The sequence below is a fragment of the Rattus norvegicus genome, chromosome 18, assembly GCF_021556685.1.
Source record: "Rattus norvegicus strain SHRSP/BbbUtx chromosome 18, alternate assembly SHRSP_T2T, whole genome shotgun sequence".
In the NCBI taxonomy this organism is placed as follows: Eukaryota; Metazoa; Chordata; class Mammalia; order Rodentia; family Muridae; genus Rattus; species Rattus norvegicus.
This window is the reverse complement of record NC_141551.1, coordinates 78,847,379-78,866,292: the sequence shown is the minus strand read 5'-3', so window position 1 is coordinate 78,866,292 and position 18,914 is coordinate 78,847,379. Positions and strand designations below refer to the sequence as shown.

At 44.7% G+C, this 18,914-nt stretch overlaps 1 long non-coding RNA gene across 3 annotated transcripts in view; it reads right to left on the bottom strand.

The window, feature by feature from the left end:
* Positions 1-18,305, bottom strand: part of LOC102552707 (uncharacterized) — a 58,929-nt gene extending 40,624 nt beyond the window's left edge. For 2 of the 3 annotated variants that reach the window (XR_015642722.1, XR_015642724.1), the window contains exons 1-2: positions 18,039-18,305; positions 11,427-11,570 (exon numbers count right to left, since the gene is read on the bottom strand). This is a non-coding gene — a long non-coding RNA (uncharacterized LOC102552707). The remainder of the gene's footprint in view (positions 1-11,426; positions 11,571-18,038) is intronic. The other variant, XR_015642723.1, reaches the window with a different exon arrangement.
* Positions 18,306-18,914: the final 609 nt, after the last annotated feature.

Below are 18,914 nucleotides of genomic sequence, written 5' to 3'. Positions count from 1 at the left end.
GTGGAACAGACCACAATGTCAATGTCACTATGGTCACGCTAATCAGTTCCATCTATGGAAATTGATCTAGAAAGAAAGATATCTTCTTTCCCAGGCTCCAAACTACATGGAAACATGCATACATTTTAATTATCCCATTTAAACAAGATTCGGTAGCCCAGGCAATAAAAGCTTATTGTTTTCCCTCGGTGAGATAGAACCTGTGGTCTTATAATAATCTCTGCATGCGCCTTAGGACTCCGATAGCCTGGAAGACCATAAGAGATACAGCTGGGAAGGGTAACAGGAGCCCTCACCCAATAACGCAGTTCGTTTTTAACCTTAGCATACATACTACCCACCCCTGACATTCTTGGGTACCTGGAGAGCATCAGTTTAGCTCAAATGAAACTTAGACTCTGAGCTAACTGTGCAGTTCAGTTGGCTCTGCACTGTCTCCATGGAGGATTGAGGGCTTCTCAGATCCTATTGTGTCACATCTCTGAAGACCCGGGCATCACACTTAGTTACAGGGACTATGACCCCCTAGGAAGAACATTGGTCTTATACTGTCTACTTTGCCACACGTGAACAGTCCCACTTCCTTCTTGGGACTCTGCACTGTAGACTTCACAGCCTCTCCGATGGGCTTTTCAGGGGAAATAGCTATCAGAGAAGAAAATGTAGTCTCCCTCCACGAGCTCTTCCAAAAGAAACTGCAAAACACTTCACGTCGGACTGCAGAGGGGTCACCTGTCCTTGCGGGGCCGTTGTGATGGTTTGTATATGCTTGGCCCAGGAAGTGGCACTATTAGGAGGTGTAGCCTTGTTGGAGTAGGTGTGTCACTGTGGGTGTGGTCTTTAATACCTTCATCCTGACTGCCTAGAAGTGAGCCTCCTCATAGCAGCCTTTAGATGAGGATGTAGAACTCTCACCTCTGCCTACACCATGCCGGCCTGGATGTTTCCATGCTCCTGCTTTGATGATTATGGATTGAACCTCTGAACCTGTGAGCCAACTCCAATTACATGCTGTCCTTATAAGAGTTGCCTTGGTCATGGTGTCTCCTCATAGCAGTAAAACCCTAAGACAGCTGTGAACTGAAGGTGTCTTCATTTGAGGGTATGGTGACTGCACTCTACCAGCCAATGCTGCTAGGCTCTGAGTTAGTCACCATAACATGGACGGACGGCGTTTCCTATGCACAGGAGAAACCACAGCTTCAAAACATGTGTGCACATGAGACAGAATTTGAGTACACACCCATGTGGACTGGCTTACGTAGGCTCCATGATTATTAAATAGGAAAATTGTTCTACTATTGGAGGCACCATGAAGCTATATGGATTTCCCCCACCACATGTATTCATGATAGACTCAGACTTAGTTTCTACTGGGATGGAAAAGTAGCGAAGTTCAGCATAGACTTAACGTTTGATTTACCCACAAGACAGATTGAGACCACACACGGAAGCCCTCCATTCCTGTCTTGAGAATCTTGGATGTCATAGTCCTTTTCAGTCACAACTCCTATTCATCCCAGAGGATTTCACATGACCCCAGGAGTAAAGGTATAAAAACTAGGTAAGCAAATAAAAACGTCTGATAATAAATTGTAAAGAAATGTGTTTTAAAGTAATCCCTTGGCACTGTCCTAGTTAGGGTTACTATTATTCTAATGAAATTCCATGACCAAAAGCAGGTTGCAAAAAAAGTAGGATTTTATTCAGCATACACTTTCACATTGTTGTTTTTCATTGGAGGAAGTCAGGACAGGAACCCAAACAGGACAGAAACCTGGAGACAGGAGCTGACGCAGAAACTATGGAGGGGTGCTACCTACTGGCTTATTCCCCAAGGCTTGCTCAGCCTGCTTTCTTAGAATCCAGGACCTCCAGCCCAGAGATGACACCACCCACAATGGATTGGGCCCACCCCATTGATTACTAATTAATAAAATTCCCTGCAGCCGGCTCTTATAGAGGCACTGTTCAATTGAGATTCTCTTCTTTCAGATGACTCTAGCTTGTATCAAGTTGTTAAACTAGCTAGCACAAATATACACTTAAATTCCATCACTTACTAATAAAAAACCTAATTTGTATGTTGTGTTGGTTAGGGGATTTTTTGTTTGTTTGTTTTTGGTTTTGGTTTTTTTTGTTGTTGTTGTTGTTTTTTTTTTGTTTGTTTTTTTGTCAACTTGACACAAGCTAAGGCCATCTGAGATTAGGGAACCTCAACTTAAAAAAGAGTGTGCATCAGATTATCGTGTAGGCAAGTCTGTGGGGGCATTTTATTAATTAATAACTGGTGTGGGAGGGTCAAGCTCTCAACAAACACTTCCTCTTCTTCAGTATACGACCCAGAGCCTGTTGTATAGAGAAGCACATTGAGCCAGCCATGGGAAAAGAGCCAGTAAGTAGCACACTGCCTTAGTCTCTGCTTCAGTTCCTGCCTTTGGTTCCTACTCTGAGGTTCTGGTCTGAGAGACTGTAACCTGTCAAGTGAGGTAGAGCCTTTCCTTCCCAGGATGCTTCTGGTCATGGCCTTTAACACAGCGATAGAAATCAAACTAAGAATCATATTAAAAAGATGGACGTACTTGTATATTTCCTTACGAAGAATTAAGTTTTGGCTGACTATCTGATGCTGAAAAATGCAGCGCACCCTTTCCCAGAGTTAATCAGTATTTTCTTTTTATTATTGATGTTTTTATTTATATGTATGTGAATATGAAACTGCATTAAGTATATCTAAACTACATGTGTGCACGAGTCGTAGGAGGACAGAAGAGGGGGTTGGAAGTTATAGGTGACTGCGAACACTTGTGTAAGTGCTGATAACTGACCCCAGGTCCTTTGCAAGAGCAGTGAAGTCGTCTCTCCAGCTTCTTGATCAATATTTTATCTTATAAGTCTCGATGCTGGGATTGACACTTCACGAAATGGCAGGAGTATGTTTAGTATCCTTTCAGAAGCTGTTGGAAATATTGGCCTAATCCCAAGGCTAACTCCACTTAACTTTCAAAAATAAAATTAAAGATTGAAACGGCAACCCTTAAAAAATCAAACATTTGAACACAGTCCAATTTGATGCTAGTGTGCTGAGAAATGATAAAATATTGTCATTGTTTTCATTTTGGCAACTAGAACATCATGCTTCTAGAAGCACAGGAAACTGTGTGCACGGCACATATTCATGACACACAGGAGTCTTGATTCTGAGCCTAGGCATTTCAGGAAGGCTTTACTGGCATTGACTGTTATAGTGGCACGCACAGTGCTAAACGATCACATTGAGTGTTTAGACGCAAGGCAGCAGTAAGGTTGTGATATATCTAGATAGATGATAGGTAGATAGATAGATAGATAGATAGATAGATAGATAGATAGATAGATTGATTGATTGATAGATATCAGCTTCATTATGCATTTGAATGTGAATTAATTCAGAAATCTTTCAGTGTTTGCCAATGTGTAAACACCCCCATATTCGGTTATGTAACCCCTTTGGCCTTTGCAATCCACAGTTTACAAAGCTGTGCCCTTTATGAAATCTCCAGGAATGGGGGAGGTGGGGGCATGAACATCAGCTAAACTTTCCAAACAAAAGAGGAATAAATCACAGTGAGCACAGGACTGTGGCCTTCGGGGATAGGGGTGTGCATTAAACTTTCCACTTTGAAAAGTAGCTGTTAGAATTATTCAGGGTTCAGATTTTTTTTTCCAACTTTGTTTGCAAACACAATGCCGGGTCTGTTGCAACTTTGCTTTACAGTATTGATGCTACAGGATGTTTGCCAACATGTGCAGAAGTTCAGGGGAATAATGATATGGCCAAAGCTGGTTCTTTTCACTGACTTTGGGGTCATAACCAGGACCTCTAAGAACGAACAGCTCAGCAATGGAATGGTTTGGTTGATAGTGAGTGGTAGAGTCTGCTCTTAGCCGTAACTTAGTACTCTGGTGTGTCTTCTTCAACAACTGCTGATACATTGTTGTAAAGGCATAGCTGAGGAACTTGCTGTACTGTGTGGGGATTTCCTACTAGACCTAGCAGACATAGTTGCATTTGCCTGACCTAGGAGACACAGCTGCATTTGCCTGACCTAGGAGACACAGTTGCATTTGCCTGACCTAGGAGACACAGCTGCATTTGCATCACTGATCCTAGATCACCAGTCAGTAGGAGGGTCTTGACCTCAAGAATGCCTTGTGAGTCTGGGAAGATACGCTCTTTCTCTGCCTCTCTCTGCCTCCCCCTCTGCTCCCTCTCCCTTCCCCTTCTTTCTCCTGCCCTCCCCCCATGCCCTCTTTCTTGTCCAACCTTTTGACACAGGATGTTATAAACACTGTGAGATATCTAGGAACTAGAGTGTGAATACAAGTCTCACCTAATCAGAGGGGAAAGAACCTTTTCCCTTTTAAGATAAGTTTATCCATTTCCTGATTCTTCCTCCTGACCATCTGTGACAGAGGCATAGATGGGGATTCTCAGTTTTAAGACAATAAAGAGAACTGACTCCTCACAATTCTGAAGGAGGATGTGGAAGGGAAATGCAGTTGAAGGAGTGGGAGATGCTGGCACTCTCAAAGCAACTTCGGATCAGTGCGGTTCTGTGACTGACCCGAAAAGAAATGCTTTCAGCACTTAAAAGTATTTTAGGTGACTTAAAAATAGAGCCAAGGAATAAATCTTAGAGAAAGAAGAGAATGTGGATTGTGGAACGCCTGGTTGTTCTTGAAATATGAATAAAATGACTTCCTGAAGGAACTCAAGAAAAACGTGTTAATCATTCACTTTGAGCCACGGTGTTCTGGGGTCCCCGGCGCCTGTCTAACAAATCGTGCTGTTGGCTTGAGTGAGCTAAACTGGGCATAAGTCCTCACACACTTCCTGCCTGTCACAGAGGCCCACACGCTTTTCAGACAGTCTTAGCTTGACAACCCCCTTGTAATGAGCCCACAGGGCTGCACTCAGTGTCCACCTCTGTTTGCTCAGGGGTTCTTTTCCTCAGTACTCTTCTGGACTGGATGTTTTACAGAATGTTCAGCTGTAAAAGCTCTGATGGTCCAGGTGCTCACGGTCTCTCAAAGAAGGAACTTGGGAGTAATTAAATGTTGTATCTATTGAAAGTCCAGGAAAGGTGCTACAAAGAATGAATTAAGAACTTTTACCTCTAGCTTCTCTTTTCTCCAAGAGTTGGATTTAATTGGAGAGGAATGCAATCCTACCTGCTGTGGGATGCTACAAGCCTGTTTTCAATGGCATGGTTGATTGACACGTCTTCTCATCCGTTAGTATATGTGGTATAGCCACCTTCAGTTAGGCCTTGTGTTGCTGATATGTGATCCAAGAGAGATAGAGTTAGAAATGCCAGCTCGTACCTTCCAGTCTTTCATATCTAGTAGCACAATGGAGAATGTACCCATTCAACTTTATTATGAAGAAGGCAACACTGTGGTAAAAAGAGGAATAAAGATCTTAAGAAGAAAAGGCTTGGGGTTAGAGAGATGACTCAGAGCTCAAGAGCTCTGGCTGCTCTCACAGAAAAGCCAGGTTTGGTTTCCAACATCTACAGGACCTGTCCCAACCACCTTTAACTCCAGTTTGAAGGTAACTGATGCCCTCTTCTGACCTTGACAAGAATCAGACAGGCACCCGGTGCACATACATATGTACAAACACTTATAACATAAAGTAAAAATAGATGTCTTTTTAAAGAAGAAGAAAGGCTTGGATATACTTAGAGGACTGCGGGGAGCGGGGAGTCTACCAAAGCAAGTGAGCTTTCCACTCAGAGAACAAGTTCTACAGAATTGCTATTATGCCTCCAGCGTATGAGAGTTCACTCAGACGTCGTTGTGTCACTGTGGACTTTATGCTTGGAGGGGTGTGGAGGCAAGAGAGTCTGCTGTATTGGGGAATATTGACAAAGGTTCACTAAGGTCTTTAACATATTTTTTAAAATATGTTAAAAAATAACAAAAGAAGATATGAGCCTTTCCCTGGGAGCTTTCTATTGGAGCAGAACAGAAGAAAGCTATTCAGTGTAGTTAGTGTGCAAGGCAGAACATTGGATAACAGAGCATGGTGCAGAGACCTGGTGAAGGTCACCACAGCAAAGGCCAGCGTGGTGACCTGGAAAGTCAGGCAAGAGGAGCCGCAATCGTGAGGAGGACATATACATGGTGGTCGTTCCTCACAAGGCTGAGGGAATGGGCATCGGCGCTTGTGTTGTTTCCTTCTCTGGTGACATCACACAGGATGACCTCACTCTAGCTGGTCACATCATTACACCAAACACAACGAAGACGCCATTCCCAGCCAGCAGAGCTCCCAGAGTGGCCTCGCTTCCTATAAACTGTCCACGAAACTGAAGCAACAGGTAGGGGAGAGTGGAGGGATAACGAGAAGCTTCGGTAATTGGCCAGACCGAAAGTAGCAAACGTATTCATCATGGCTGCGCAGGGAGAGCGATGAGAAGAGCTGCAGAACAGACTCCCTGGCAGAATAAATATGGAGCAGTTATGTAACAGGCCTGGCAGAAGCTGTATGTAAATCGAGTAACTATTAAGAAAAACAATGGAGGATATTTCAGCTTACTCACTGTTGCTGTCATAAACACCAGACCAAAAAAAAAAAAAAAAAAAAAAAGAAAGAAAGAAAGAAAGAAAGAAAGAAAGGGTTTGTTTGCCTCATATAATCCCAGGCTACCCCCTAGCACTGATGGAAGTCAGGGCAGGCACTCAAGCAAGAGCCGAAGCAGAAACCATACAGGAATAATGCTTGCCGACTTGCTCTTGGACTTCTGTTCAGGTACATGTCTTATACAGACCTAGGCCTAGAGGGCTGGGTGCCAATACTGGGCTGGGCCCTTGATGACAATTAGCAATTGAGAAAATGCTCTCCCAGACATCCTCCCCGATGAAGGTCAGTTCTTCAGATGAGAGTTGCTCTTCCTGTATGAGTCCAGTTCATGATGAAGGTTAGTCCCTGTGTCAAAAAATACACTTATTTGGTTTAAAAATCTTGGTGCCCTTTTGGAGGCTGCGAGTGCCTTAGCGCTCCATCACAGGAAACACTCAGTAAGTACGCAGTACGGCGAGGCGCCTGGTCACGGGGTGGGCTACTTCACTACTGCTCCTGACAGCTACCCTCAGGGTCATGTGCTGTTTTATGATGAGAGCCCTAGGCCAGAGGGTCTTCCTGTTCTTCACTGCTATAATATTACGGTCATGTGGTAGCTTGATAGAAGGCCCGTGGAGCAACCGACTAGTGGCTCCAGAAAGACAGAATTCCGTGCCATGGGGAGTTTTCTCTGGCCACCCTGCTGGGTTCTGCAGAGGTGTGTGTACAAGGTCTGGGTTGACTAGAAATATTATTTCTCCAATACACTGTGTTCTCCAGAACCAAGTACACTGGCTATGTCTACCTACCGAACATCACCTCTGGCTTGGGAAGGATAAGCTCCTCCATGTACACTGGGATAAGGCATGGAACTCCATGGTAGGACTTCACTGTTACACCATTCTATATGCTAAAACCACAAGGGGAAAACTTCCTGGCCTGCCTGAACACATGAACACCAGGAGACCACTACCACCATGGCGTGTAGTCTGACAACCCAAGTGCTGGCCTGTCTGTGCTGCCCTCCCTGGAGCCTCTCAGGTCCTGTTGACAGAAACCACCACCTGTCACAATGCTCAAGACCCCTTTTCAACCAGAACTCTCCTATATCCACAGGAAATCATCTTCCCTCAGAGTTCAGCGATAGTCTATGGCTTCTCTGGCTGATCAGACAAGGCACAAGCAAGAGAGACCATTTTTCTTTGTATTTGAAACCAACAGGAGGCTAAAAAAGGCCCCATAAATACAGCCAGTCATGTTTACATCTACGGTTGCAGGGAGAAAGCCCACCTGCAAGGAAACAGAAGGATGCAAAAAATAAGGTGGGGAGAAGGAGAAGAAAGGAAAAAAGAGTTAGGGAGAAAGGAGCAGGGTTAATCTTTCATGTTGAAAAGAGTCATGTTTTATTGAAACACCAGTGTGCTGACTGTCAGGGTTATTGGTTAAGGGTTAAATGGCACTCAGACCCTGTCCCTATGCACTGTGGCGTGTGTGTGTATGCGTGTATGCTTGTATGCGTGTGTGTGTCTGTCTGTCACTGTGTCTGTCTGTCTGTATCTGTGTGTGTATGCATCTCTCTCTCTCTCTGTGTATGCATGTGTGTGTCTGTCTCTCTCTGTGTGTATTTGTGTCTGTCTATTTGTGTCTGTCTGTCTGTGTCTGTGGGTGTATGTATGTGTGTCTGTGTGTATTTGTGTGTCTGTATGTGTATGTATGCATGTATGTGTCTGTCTCTGCGCGTTTGTGTGTATTTGTGTCTGTCTGTCTGTGTCTCTGTGTGTGTTTATGCATGTGTGTGTGTCTGTTTGTCTGTGTCTGTGTCTGTGTGTATATCTGTCTGTCTCTGTGTGACTGTATGTGTGTGTATGCATGTCTGTCTGTCTGTGTATTTGTGTCTGTTTGTGTCTGTGTGTGTCTGTTTGTGTGTGTATATATTTGTCTGTGTCTGTGGGTGCCTGTGTCTGTGTCTGTGTGTGTGTCTGTGTGTATGTGTGTGTTTCTGTGTGTGTGTGTGTGTGTGTGTGTGTGTGTGTGTGTGTCTGTGGGTATCTGTGGGTGAGAAGACAGGAGACGCCACAGTTTTATGCATTTCCAATTGAGCCACACTGGCCTGGAGATGACCTGCCATGAGGTTTTTAAATTATCTGTGTGCGCGCTCTGCTTGTTTTGGAAATGCTCTAAATAAAAATAATGGACTGTCTTTTAATAAGTCTCATTGTGAAGATTCCACATATCAAGCAGCTCGATGCAGCTTGGAGGCAAACGGAGGGCATGTGTGATCTCCCTGGAAGAGAGACAAATGGTGCTGCTGGGAGCTCCATCCAGGGACGGCTGACAGGAAGCGGCATTCGCCAGCTGACACATCTGTCAGGGTGCAGAATATTGGCACCTGTCATGCAATTCAGTCATGACTTTTAATAAAGCTGCTTTCCCTTAGGTAAAATTGCAACTCGACTGTAATATTAGCTGCAAGATCGCCTCATGTTCCCCTTCAGAGCGCTTTTGTACGTGAGGCGCTTCCAATGAATCTGGGAGGAGAGCTGAAGAAATGACGTTTACCAGCTCTACTGCCTGCCCAGAACTCTAGATCTGAAAAAGATGTTGCCCTGAGTTTTTCCCATCCCTGCTTCCACCCTGCCCCCGTCTCTCGCCCTTCCCTTTCTCCTGTCCCTTCTGCCCTTCACACTCTTTTTCTTTCTGTGCTCTTCTCCTAAGGATGACCTCCCTGAGTATTTTCATCCTGCTTTGCCCTGCTCCCCTCCCCTCATGGCTGGTTCCCACCTTCTGACTGGGTTGCTGGTTGAGTGAATTTAGCCCTAAGAAGTGTGTATATCATAAAAACCGGGTTGGGATTTGTTGGCTGTCAGTCAATAAATCAGTCACAGTTTAATTACCAGGCATGCGAGGGGAGGCAGTGACAGGCACCAACTCAAGTTGACACTGTTTCTTTCGGGGCAACTTCTTTACAAAAGAAAAAAAAGCAAAACTAAAAATTAGGTGGTGTGTGTGTGTGTGTGTGTGTGTGTGTGTGTGTGTGTGTGTGTGTGTGTAGGGAAGTCAAGGAGCAAACAGAAAAATGACACGTTAAGATTATTACTAAAGGAGTGATGAGGACTAAGGAACGCAGTGGTTATTTCAATCCCTAGAACTTCCTGCTTTCAAGCAGTGGCCATCATTTCAACATAGTGTTCTTTACTGATAACTTCATGTCCTGCTCTGATGACACCACTAGCTGAGTGGACATGATTTGTCTGCTGGCATACGTTCATCAATGTCATCCAACTCATAAACATCTTCCTGTAATCTACCTAATGAAGCAAAATAATCTGTCCAATGGAAATCTCATGCACCCGCCCCCCAACCCCACCAAGGAGAAGTTACAATGTAGCAAATGATACAATGTGCTAAACTATGTTTAGCACAAAGATATGTCCCCCTTTGTAACGTTTCCCTTTTTTAACATCTCTAATAGCAATTGCTGCCACCAAGACTCACTCCCTTCCCACTCCTAATCAGTACTGTCTTAGGGATCCCAGATCCAGTGGGTCTGCAGCAGACATTGCTATTGTCTGTCTGTGTGTGTGTGTGTGTGTGTGTGTGTGTGTGTGTGTGTGTGTGTGTGTGTGCGCGTGCTCTTCCTCTCCAAAGGCGGTTCACACAGTGCAGATTTTATTTTTGACTAGCTATAAGGCATGCCAACTCCTACCTGTCATGTGTCGTGAAGCCTTGTGCAAGATACTGCAGGAGATTTTGACTGAAGGGATATTCTGTTTCCTTTTAGCTCTTCTCGGGTGCTATGTCTCAGTTTGTTTATTTGAAATCCTTTGACCATTTTAAGGAACAGTGGGAATCTTTGGAAACACTGAATCTCTGGCTCAGAATTGAAGCTTCTTGACTGGGAGGGGGCAAAGGCAGAGGCAGCGTGGACAGATGATCTGAGATAGGGAGAAAGCCTCTATCTGGGATGTTCTCCAGCACTGGAATTTCATGGATTGTACAGAGTTATCCTGGATCTCCTACCTCTGATTCCTGGAATTCTTTGGAATCGCATCACTACTAGAAGTCCTTGCTTATGTATACAGTGCAAAGTCCTGGGACTTTAATACATGCACTATACAGGATGAAGACAAAAGATCAGGCAGGGAGAACGGTAGATCTGTGAGAGGAGATATGAGTTAGGACCAAGCAGAACCAGCAGGCTTCTGGCTTTTGCCAATTCTAATTTGTGAAGAAAAACACTGGCAGTTTGCCTGAAACTTTCAGGCAAACAGCAGCCATTCCAGTTCAAATTGCTATTAAAAACAAAACCAAAAATACAAAGCAAAACAAGCTAAAAAGCTAGACCACCTGGCCAGAAGACCGCCTGTGAGCACAGCCCTGTGGACCTGGACGTGAGAGCGGGGCCTGCCCCACCCATTCACTTCTGACACATCCCTTCCAATGCCTAGATCTGCCACCTTTGTAGAATGCTGACAGTCTCGGGGGTCTAATAAATTTCCTGACAGTTTTCTGTCAAGGTAGGAAGTGATCACTTTTAATGACCTTGAGAGGGATCAAGCTTCATTTAATTGGCAAGTTTTATGATTACCTCGGTGCATACCTCATAGCCTTCCGTCTCTGTGTAGCTTGTAAAACGCATTGCCAGCCTACGAACGGCGGAGGGGCAATGAACCAGTTTCTCCTATGATATCGTTGGCAGTATCTTTCTCCATGCTAATAGCCTCCAATTTCAAACTTACTGAAAGATTTTATTTTAAAGCCCCCCTCTCCCATCTTATTTGTCTTATTTTATTCTCCCAGCAGACCTGAAACTTACTGTGGAGCCCAGACTAGCTGGAAACTTCTGATCATTCTACAGCAGACTCCCTTGTCTGGAACTTGCTGGAAGGTTTGCCTTGGTAAGAGAGTGAGTGACTTCTTTGCCTTCTTTTTAGACATAATTTCGACAGCAGGTAAAATCCTGTGGTGGCAAAATCCAAGGCCAATAAGAAATATTATGAAATATCAAGCCATTCCAAATGTAAAGAAAAGGGAGCTGTGAATTTAAGGTGGAAACACTAAATTCATGCTATGTTAAATTGACCCAAAGGAACTTGAGTTTGTAGGATTTGATGCTGTCCAACAACGGCCTGGGCCTCTTTGCCTCACTGGGATGTTTGCTAGCGACTAAAAGTGTGTATAAAAGTGAGTAAAACATCAATATTTGAAAGATCAAAAGCAGGTGAGACGCTGCACACAGTGACAGTATGTTGATGACTAGGAAGTCCCTTTAGCTAGTTGGTCAGAAAGAGTCTCTCAGAGGAGGAGATATTTGAACCTCCAGATCCAGAGGATGAAAGGTTGAGGTGACAGCTTGGGGACTTGACACCGAGGCTGGCATTTCTAGAGGGCAGTGAGTGAGGTCAAAGTGCACATGGGAAGCTGAGACAGGTGGGCAGAAGGGATCACGTGGGGTGGCAGGCACCATGGGCAGAAGTTTGAATCTTCTTCTAAGTTTAATAGGAAACCACAGGAGGGCACCAAGATGATTGGACTTGATTTGAATTTTAACATAATCATTCCAGCATCTATGTGCATAAAATTATTAAGAGGCACAAACTAAAACAAAGATGCGGGCTGTGGGCAAGGGCTACTTGTATAGTACAAGGATACATTGGTATACTGAGGAATATACTGGTATGTTGAGGAACACACTAGTATGTTGAGGGATACACTGGTATATTGGGGGATACACTGATATACTGAGGGATACAATTCTATATTGAGGGATACACTGGAATATTGAGGAATACACTGGTATATTGAGGACACACTAGATATTAGGAATACACTGGTATATTGAGAGATACGTTGCTATATTGAGGGACATGCTGGTATATTGAGAGATACATTGGTATAGTGAGGGATATACTGGTATATTGGCTGAGCTGGGAGTAATAAAGGGAGATAGGTAGAGTCTAGACAGGTTTTGGATTCAAGTCAACAGATCCTGTCAGGAAGTGGGTGACACTGAGGGACAGAGGAGTCTGTTATTTAGTGCACACTAGACTGTCAAGTGCACTGCCTTAATGACTTCACGGTGCCTTTCTAGTGGATTAGGTGCTGGTGTTTGCAATGTAGCTGGCTGCTGAAGGGCTGGGACAATATGAAGCCCACTGCCTCTGCACAGCTCACTGGGTAAAGCAAGTCACTTGGTGAAAGCAACTATCAAGAGATAGACATGTGTTGTTATTTTCTATAAGAAGTAACAGAGAAGCCAGGTAGATGGGAATGTGGTATCTAACAGTAGTGTCTAACCTCATGACTTTGTGATTTGATCCTGTCACCTGCAAAGTGTACACTGTAGAATCATACAGTTGATTAAATAAACAAATATAAATACACATCTATAATTCTTTAACTACATTTATGATTTTGTGCTAAGCTGAATTCTCTTGCATATGCCACCAGGGGTCTTAGGTCATATACACCCAAGAGTGTCAAACGTGATCGTTGGATGTGAAGGGTGGGCAACAACATGGATGGTACCTCTACCTGTTGTCTGAGAGAGGAAGCTGAGCTCTTGGATCTTTAACTGTGAAGAGCATACAGTTAAAAACTTCCCTAGAGTCTCTAATCAGATCCTCTGATTGACAGAACCTAAATGGGGTGACTTAGGTGTGGGCTCATGAACCAGTGAGATGAAGTCATTAGGTCATGTGATTGGCTCTCCAAGGGTGAAAAGAATTACACATTCCTTCTTGCTGCCAGCCCATCTGGAAGCCTACCTTTACCAGACTTAGGACTGATTCATGCTGGCTTCTTAGAAACTATCCTCCAGGCCACCAGCCAGATATCCTCCATGCTATAATCCTCCTCCTGATATCTGCAGAAGTTGTGGCAATTTAGTCTCATATTTTTGGCCATCTCCATGAATGCCAGCTTAATCTTCAAGTTGAGCCTCTGTATGCTTCTTGTGCTAGCTGAGGGATACTGTGGTAAGCTTGGTTTGCAAACACTCACTACAGGCAAGGCTACCTTTGGGGGTGAGAGAAGAGAAAGTGAGCAAGCAAAAGGCCGGACTTTGTACTCATAACAACTCTGACCAAGCATGAAGGATAATAATGTCACAGGCTCCAGTGAGTGTATTTTAAAAAGTTACTGTAGCCAGGAAGAGGGCTCGGTTGGTAACATTTTTGCTTTGCAACAAAGCCAAGCATCCCTTTAAGAAAGCTGCCTAAGGAAATGGAGATGTGAGGATTCGCGGACATTTCTAGCCAGTCACCCTAGACTACTTGGTGATTTCCAGGCTAGTGGGAGACCTAGTCCCCAGAACAAACACAAGTTCAACGTTTATAAACTGTAAGGTGGTTCTCTGGTGTCCACACGCAGTGACAAGTGTATAATGACATTCAGACACATGAGCATGCATGCTCTCTCACACAAATATTTATAAAAGTAAACAAAGTGTAGAATTCCTATGTCTTTGGCCACCTGTTGAACCCTACCATGCTGTTCTCCAGTCTAGTGAAAACTTTCCCAGGATGCCCTTGTCAATCCCTGAGGTGCTCACTCAGACTCTTCTTCAGTCTATGATGTTGACTTAGGTGTGTAAAGGCTAAAGTTAACCTGCAAGCCCAAGGGCAGATAACCTCCTGGCATGCTGGGGACCATCGTTCACATAAGATAACAAGCTGTGTGTTTTCCCTGCAATTAATCCCCAGTTGCATAGGATGTGCTTGATCACAGGTAGGCAGGAGATGTGTAGGCAGGAAGGAGGTCTGGATTGCCCCCAACTGGACGAATGTGAAAGGTGGGAAGCTTTCTGGGTTTGGCCTTTACAGAGACCTGACTGACCTAGCTTGGTGCCATTCTCTGGGAATCCTGCATAAGGACCTGGCCAGTGTCCATCTACTTAGCCAATATTAAATAAAACTTGCTTTAACTGGACAACTGTGGATTCATTATTTCTCCTCACAGTGTTGAGATTTAACAGGCATCACTCAAAATACCCTTTTATTACTCAGAAACGCTAAAAATCAAATTAATTTTCTAGTGATATGATAAGGTAGACAAGAAAAATTCAGCCCATAAAAAACAAAGCAGACATTTTCAAAAGTTAAAATAATGGACACGTGGAGAATTAATGCTGTTTATGTCACCTTGCCTGGACACTGCCTCCTCTTCAACTGCTTTGGGTTACGTCCTTGTGCACTTTAGCAATGCTAACTCTTAGGATTTATTTTCTTTATGTGTGTAGAGGATATATATATATATATGTATATATATATATCTGTGCATATGTGCAGTTGTGCGGGCATACATGACTTTAAATGCACACGCACATATGTGTGCCTATTTGTGGACACTGGGGGCTGATTCCAGGAAACAACCTTGATTGCTTGTCTACCTTATGCATTGAGTCAGGGTCTCTCAGTGAAAGCCAGAACTCACAGATATGGCTCCTCGTGCTAGCCAGCTTGCCCTGGAGATCCTCTCTCTCCACCTTCTGAGATTGGAATTACAGGTAAGCCACCCCTACCCTCTCTGTGTTTGCATGGCTTCCAGGGATCAGAGCTCTGACCCTCATGCTTCACAGACCATTCTTGCCAGCTGGAGTAACGACTGTCATCTGGACAGAAGTCCTGCGACCCCCTGCAGCCAACTGCACCTTTACTGCCTTAGACTTCATTTAGTCTCTCGCAACTAAACAGGAAGTACACATTTGTCTTTTCACGATGAACAGGAAGAACATCGTGCAAATGCCATTTGGAATGTCTGCCACTGAACAAGAGCTTTCTTGAGAATGCCTCCTTAAATTTGTTTATTACACTTTTATTTGTGTTTGTGTGTGCACATGCATGTGTCACAGCCATGTGTGGAGGTTGCAGGGCTTGACAGAGTTGATGCTTTCTTCCCGCCTGTGGGTCCCAGGGATCGCACTCTGGTGGTCAGACACCTTTACTTGCTGAACCATCTTGCCAGCCCCTTGATGGTAGTTCTTAAAGGGAGTATGGGGCGCTCACTCATTCGCTCATCCATCCACCGTGCATATAGGTGACCATTGCCACACACAAGCTTGAAACTGCACTGATCCTGGAGTCATACAATGCATCTCCTTTGAACATTCTGGCTTTTGTGTCATATCACAATGGGTTTGAGAAGTTGCAGATAAAAATAAATGGCCACCTAGTTACGTTACTCAGTCTTCTAATTTCTGAAGGATAGAAAGACTCTTTTTACTTTGAAGGATATAACTGGGGACTGTGCCAGATTGAAACATTGTCACGTTTTCTTTGATCTCAAAGCAACCCAAGTTCTTCAAGTCAGTCGCTGGGAAGAAGTGAAGTATCAGGGACATGAGGAAATCCTAGAAATCCAGCTCACTAGTTTGGTACTTTGAGAACATTTAAATACTAATTGGCCTTTGTTTGAGAAAGGGAGTGAGGGCCTCCAGTGGTGTATGCTCTGTGTGGACATGAGAACATTGCTGTGTCTTCTTTATTCTGGGGTTGACAGGGAAAGACCGTGGTTTTGGCATGTCCTGACATCAATACACTGTTACAACATGAGTAACAAGACAGCAGCGACAGATGAGGCTGTTGCATTCCCTCTTCACCCCCACCTCATGAGAGATGTGTGTGGATAAACATTGCATGTGGGGAGCAAAGGCAAAAGCTGCTGGGAAGTAGCAACATGCCGTGTACTGCAGGTTCTTAAGGGCTCTCATGCTGCAGTCTCTCAGGTCTAACGGTATGCTCGGTTTCTAAGGACGGCGAAGCACGCAGAAGGCATACGGCACACAGACCTACCCATGTGGGAAATCTGCCTGGTGCATCATCCCGAGGTCTCGGAGCATCAAGGCCAACTATATGAAACAGGGGATAGTTTCTGTTTTGTTTTAGAAAAAAATTTTTTTATTATTTATGTGTGTGAGTATACACACTTGCACATGGGTGTCTAGTAATTGCAAGAGAGGGCCCCGGATCTCTTGGGACTGGAGCTACAGGGGCAGCGATCAGTAAACTGATCGATGTGGGTGCTGTGAACTGAACCCTGGTTCTCCGCAAAGGCAGCGAGTAATCCTCTCCGCTGAGCTATCTCCCCAGCCCTGTCAGTCAGGCCAGCGCTTTAACGATTTGTTTCCACTCCTGGCTTCATTGTGCTTTCCATCGCAACATTTTAGCTTCAAGCACAGCTCACTTTATTTCAGACTCCCTGTATTCTTTTGTGTCCGGATCGCAGTCCTGTTAGAAAGAACTCTTTCTCTTGACTTTCTTTTATCGAGAGGTGCCCCTGAAGAGTGAAGCCCCCTGGGTTCATAGGACCCGATAGTCTGCTCCAGCATCGGGCTCAGGGGAGAGTACCTCCCCATTTTCCAAGCAACAATACGTAGATAAAAATGTCAAAGCCCAGGAGCTCGTCTCGGCATATGTGCTTCTATTTATGAAGACACTTAGCGTGGATTTAGTAAGTTCACCACAAAGCTCCAGGGGCGCCTGTCTCTTTAAATCCATCTCCTCCCAAGTGAAATTTGTGGCCCTGATGAATGGCAGGGCAGAGTCATCCATAAAAGGGCAGAGGAGAATCACACTCATTTGCATACAGTAATTATTCTGTGAATCAAGCCACCTTTATTGCTGGCAGAAAATCTACTGTCAGCATTGCTCTGTAGATCAATTCTGAAAACTCACCAACAGAGAGGAATTGTTTGGAACCCTGTGGTCCAGCACTCCCGCAACCTGCCTGCTGCTGACCATGTTTCTGGGTCTGATCCGTCCGTCAGCCGGTTTCTTTATCTACCCTGCCTGTGATGCTAGGGGATATTTCTAGAGAGTTCCCTTACAGGCAGTCTGGACATGGTTTAGTTTTTAAAAAGTCTGAACATGGGAACCCAAGGGCTTGGCAGACCGCGGAGGAATGGAGTCTATCCTGTCAGCCTCAACAACAAATCTGGTCACCCTGTAGTGACTGTAGTCCTCTTCAGAAAGTACAGATGGAAGACAGTCTGGAGGTGGCTTCTGACTCATTCACTAAAGGAAGGAAGGAGGAGCCTTGTAATGTGCTGATGCAAAATATCCCCTAGTCTTGGCCCTTGAACATTTGGTCCTCAGTTGTTTGAGGTCCTTCCTGGAGGAAGCCTGTCACTAGAGAGCTTTGAGAACACTAAGACTCATGTCATACCAGCTCTCTCCAGTTCCTGCTTAGGAGTCAAGATGTGTGGGCTCTCCACTCTCTGCTCAGGCTCTCTTGCCTGCTGCCACTTGCTGCCATGCCTCTCCACCGTGACAGTGAGCCAAGAAAACAATCCCTTTTGTAAGTTGCCATGGTCTTGATGCTTTATCACAATAACAGATTGATATAAACCTCCCATTTCTCCAGGTTTTGAAACTGGGGAAGGATAAAGAACTTGAGCCTCACACAGAAAGAAAAGGCATGTGTTACTTACAGAGGGTAGAAGTCCAGAGTCCTGCATGCCTGCCTCCAGAGGAGCCAAGTAAGAGAAGGTTCACCTGGAGAGTTGGTATCAGCAGAGGCAAAAAACAAAAGAAAAAAAAAACAAAACAAAAAAAAAAACAAAAACAAAAAAAAAACCCAAAAAACAAAAAACAACCAAAAAAAAACACAAAAATGGCCCTGCCAGCTGGCTCAGGATAGTGACATGTACATGCTGACCACGCAGAGGTGGTGCAGGGAGTTTGGTCATGATCATTCTGAGCTGTGTGTCCAATCACCCACTATGATGGTTCATGTATGCTTGACCTAGGGAGTGGCACTATTAGAAGGTGTGGCCCCTTTGGAGTAGCTGTGTCACAGTGGGCATGGGCTATAATATCCTAGTCCTAGCTGCCTGGAAGTCAGTATCCTGCTAGCAGCCTTCAGATGACGATGTAGAACTCTCAGCTCCTCCTGCACCATGCCTGTCTGGATGCTGCCATGTTCCTGCCCTGCTGATAATGGACTGAGCCTCTGATCCTGTAAGCCAGCCCCAGTTAAATGTTGTCCTTATAAGAGTTGCCTTGGTCACGGTGTCTGCTCACAGCAGTAAAACCCTAAGACACCTACTGAAGGGACAGAGTTCTACAATACACCTCTGCGACTGGTATGGAGTCTAGAAGCCCTGAAGGTGCTGTGCTTCCAGGATCTCCGCGGCTACCTCACGCTCACAGCCAGCCTTCAAACAGCATAGCAGATGTAGCCAGCACTTGAAATCCTGCAGGCCGAAGGGCTGTGTGAAGCCACTTGACAGCATCCAGGAGTTTTCAAGAAGGTTCTGAGGAACAGAGACTTCAGTTAGAGTGTGTCCTGATGTGTGTCTCACACA